Below are 4,886 nucleotides of genomic sequence, written 5' to 3' on the forward strand. Positions count from 1 at the left end.
GGATAAAAATTCTCGTATTTTCAAGCATCTTAGTTTTTCTAAAAATTGTCAGGATAATTGCGATGTTTCTTGCTTGAAAATTATTGATAATGCTACTTCTTTCTATCAACTCAAAATCAAGGAGAGCTTCCATATCGGTGTCTGACATTTGCAGACTGCAGACTGCAGACAAATAGCGCCGATAAACAGTATTTAAGTATTAAGCGATTACTAATGAGCTAAGGACTTCCGATTGTACATAGAGGCTGTTGCCTAAGAAATTTTCCGGGAGCCCTTCGGGCTTTCAACATTTAAAAGTTAGTAGCCTGAGTCATTAATTCTAGCTGGGATCAAATTATTTTACAAGAAAGTGAGGATGAATCAAGTAAGGTGCCTGTTCGGGCTACTTGTTCAGAAATTTGGTCGTCCACACTCGCAAATAAGGCGCCCCAGGTGACAGGGCGACCGTTAGGTAGCAGCCTTGTACATGTAAATTTCCTGGCAATTTATGACGTAGCCACCAATTGGCTTATAAATGGTGACATTTGCTATGGCTAGAACATACATGTACATGTATGCACTACTGTGATACTCTCCCTTTAAATTGAGTTAATCTAGGAAAGTGAATAACATCCAAACCATGGTCTCAGCAGCGTATTTCACGAAAAAAAAAGTAGGGGAACAACCATCAAGTCCTGATAAAGATTTAACTTTTCGTGGAAACCTTGTAAATATGGTTTAAATGAAAAAAAAAAAAGATAATAAAAATAAATACAGGTCACAGACCACCAAACGTGTAATAATGCAATTTTCCTAACTTGTGTCACATAATATGGAAAGATGTAAGAACAACAAAGCACTTTTTATAACAACTCTTTTGAAGTACATGTTCTAACTCATGGTTTCATTGTTTTTGCCATCTGTCACTTTTTGCATTACTATTTTGATCTCTGTGCCCAAAGGAATACAGTACAATCTAGTCGGCTCAGGAAATGGCTTGAGCCAAGGAGTAATACAGTCCAACCTCTATTACATGGACCAAGATTATCCAGACATTTTTATTATCCGGACTTTTTTCCCTGGTCCCAATTTCTTCATGAATATTAATTATTAGTATTAACCACAGTAAACATTACACGCATATGCAAATACAGTGTATGTAGCCTGCGAATTTCTGTTGACATTTAGTCATGGTTTAATATTCTCACAGAAGAAAGTCTGCCAAATTCTGTCTGTTAAAAAAGAGAAGAAGTTGATTCCATGCAGTTCATGCAACTGAGGACGATGTAATGTTTTGAAGCAAAAGAAGATTCATTTCTTAAATGCTCTGAACAGCAAATAGAAAGATACTGTAGTGGAAGTTTGTTGCTGTTTTTCTATTAATTTTTTATTTGTACATGTATTTAAAGGGTTGAGACGAGAATGGATACTCCAAAATAAGGTGAGACAGTTTACTGTATATAAGTACCAATTGAAACGATCTCGCTAAAGATCGACTAAGTTTCAAAAAAAAAAAAATGTGACAAGAGAGAGTCGCCAGAACCATTTCGAGTCAACGCTTAACCCTAATCACTAGAGATCAGTGCCTAAACAAAGTGTTGTTTATCTGCCAAAGCTGGTTAATGTCACTATTCCACTATTTAAACTAAGAGTAGAGTGTAGCGCAACTAGGTAGTGTAACGACAACAAATGAGCAAACAACAATATGGCGTAATTGAGGGGGGCACCCCTGGACACAGCCCTGTGGAGGGGTTTACGCGACTTCATGATAGGTGCACAAACTGAAAGCCTCACTTATTTCCCCACTAACGTGGGAATAGAACAAGAGTATTGGCAGACCCTTTGTTATCTCCCCAGCACAGCAGAGGCTGGATCGGACAAGATAAAGGCAAGGATATAAGATGGCAAGACACAAGCAATTCCAAAGCTTGGGGGAAGTCGCTACGCAGACTTACCCGCCACAGATGCATGCAAGGCATGCATCCCCTCCAAGCAAGGCCAAACTAAAGAAAATCGTTCGAGACACTAGCCATTTTTGGAGCAGCAGAAAGTAACACCAAGTCCGGGGTGCGAATATAAAGCTGGTAACAATCTGACGACCAGCGACCTAACACCTTAATTAACCAGTCTGGTAGGCCCGCAGCGGCGGCGGCAGACGCTGCCCCTATGCGAAAGCTGTGACCCTTAAGGCTCTCATGCGGGAGGCCCGCGCTTCTGGCAGAGTCCCGAAGTAAATGAGTGACGGAGGACCGTGTGAGGTAACGACCCGACTGGAAATAGAACAATGGCCCCGAACGTGGTTTGGCGAGGAGAAAGTATTGCTGCATTGCGGAGACAAGGCACAACAAAGAAGGGCAACGGGCAATGACGAGGGATTGCCCTGCCCTAAAACTATCCGTTTTTTTTTCGTTATGCGCCCCGGGAACGTTACGAGCCTCAACCAGAAAATTATGCTTCATGGAAACAAGTACCAGGAAACGCACCAAGTCCATGACCCTGGGGGGCTTTTGAATGACCCGAGTTAATGATAGCGACAACGCTCTGATTATCACACCAAAACTGAAGACGTTTGCCGGAAAAGTGGGGGTACCACAGTGCACAGGAGATAACAATAGGGAAGAGTTCTTGCCATTCAATACTTATCCCTTTGGTCTTGTTAATGAGTAAATTAGGGGGCCACCTACCCTGGAACCATTTACCATTGAAAAAACCACCAAACCCAATTGTACTAGCTGCATCGGTATAGAGCTGCAGGTTGGGGGAAGAGGTGACCCGGGAGTCAAGGAGGAAGGATCGCCCGTTCCATTGAGCGAGAAATACCTTCCACATTTGAATATCCCTGGAAAATTCCTTGTTCAAACGGATATGATGAAAAGGATTCTTTACCCCTCGGGTGAGGTTTATAATGCGCTGAAGGAAAGTTCTACCCGGGACTACTACTCTGCAAGCGAATTGCAGAGTACCGATAAGGGATTATAGATCTAAAAGGCGGGCAGAACGGCGGTCGGTAAGAGTCCAATAATTGCCGTATCCTGGCAAGCTTATCTTCAGGCAATCACGCTTCCATGCGGTTACTGTCCAGTACAACGCCCATAAACGCGAGACCTTGTGAGGGCCCCAGGGTCTTAGAGGCGACGGTGGGAACCCCAAGGGACATGAAAACCTTAAGAAGGGTAGTAAAGCTCCCTAGGCAGTGAAATTTAGTTTTCTCTGCTAAAAAGAAATCGTCCAAAATGTGTATAACATGGCAGAGGCCATGTGTTTAAGAATCCATTCCAAGGCATCAGAAATTTGGTTAAAAAGGAAAGGAGCACTGCGAAGCCCAAATGGGAGGTAAAGGTCTATGTAGTAATGAGATTGCCAGTATATACCCAAAAGGTTCCAGTCTTCGGGATGGATTGGCATCAGACGAAAGGCGGATTTCAAGTCCGTCTTGGCCATAAAACTCCCAGGACCCGGGGACCGCAGAATTGCGATCGCGTCATCGACACGAACGTACTGCAACGAATAAGGATCCTTTGGTATGTGGTCGTTTATACTATCCCCTTCAGGGTAAAAGAGATGGTAAATAGTAAGCCATTCTACAGAGTGCTTTTTAGGGACCACGCCTAAAGGGTGACACTGCAAGTCAGGTAGGGGCGGGGAGGAAAAGGTGCCCGCGATTCTTCCCAACTGCACTTCCTTATGTATGTTCCCAGAAACGACTTCAGGATGTTGAGAGGCGGATATCAAGTTACGCGACACCCGGCGTTGGTGAGGGCGCAGGTAACCAATGCGAGTACCATACCGGAGGGAACTGATTAAATTGTTAACAAAGAGCTGTTAGGGTGATTAAATAATTCGAGAACTAATTTATCTACATCTAGCGGGGTGGATACAGTTGGGTTGCAGTCCAGCTGGCGTTGCTCCACCTTATTTCTTACTGCGATCGCTGGGGTTGGCTGGTCTGTTACTACTTGCGGACTAAAGAGCAGTTGAACTGGGCGTGGTTGCTTGAGCCGCAGCGACGGCAGTGGTGCGGGAAATAGAAGGAACGGCGTTGACAACCGGAGGGTTTGTTGAAGTCAAAGCAGACAAGGGCTTGGCGGCGAGGTTTTCTGCTTGGGTACTGGTTGGGGCAATCTTCCGCCGGATGTTACGAGCTAGGGCACACAGAACAATGTGGCTTAGCTACGTCAGAGAAGGTGACTGTCCAAAGTTCAAGATCAATTTTGTCCCAGGGCTTTGAAAGGTCGTAGGCAGCGCGGCGTCTAAACTGTTTGTCGTATGTAAGCCAGGCTAGGCCCTTAAACTTAGTGAATGAAGGGGTAGTTTCTAAAGAAACTGTGGTGCTGCGTCGGTGGGGAAGTAGTATACAAAAATTTGGTTTTATCAACGGAGTTGATAATGTAAATTGGCCACCGTACAGAGATTCTAAAAGCTGACGTTTCGAGCGTTAGCCCTTCGTCGTCGTTTCGCTCGAAACGTCAGCTTTTAGAATCTCTGTACGGTGGCCAATTTACATTATCAACTCCGTTAATAAAGCCTTAAACTTAGTGACCACTTTGCTGATAGTTCGCTGGTATTTGAGTAACTCTAAGGCACGCGAAGGATAAACAGCGACGATCACCAGCATGTAGGCAGTAAATGCGTCTAGCCATTTTTGGAAAGTGTCAATCACAGGTTTTTTCCTCCTAACCAGAGTGAGCGGGGACCCCTGGGAACCCGGGGACGGGTCCTCGTAGGGTAACTGCAGAGCGGGGGCCTGGAAGCGATACATGAAGTCGGGCAGTAATAAACAAAAGTCAATGTACTACTCACCGCGGAGTATTTTTTCTTCGAGGCTTTTTTCTAAAGGACGATGCAGGCCCAAAGGAGTCGCTGTGTTCGGCATACGAGGACCAGGAGTGCGAAGGTCGTCCGGGAAA

This window comes from Montipora foliosa, chromosome 5, assembly GCF_036669935.1.
Source record: "Montipora foliosa isolate CH-2021 chromosome 5, ASM3666993v2, whole genome shotgun sequence".
NCBI lineage: Eukaryota > Metazoa > Cnidaria > Anthozoa > Scleractinia > Acroporidae > Montipora > Montipora foliosa.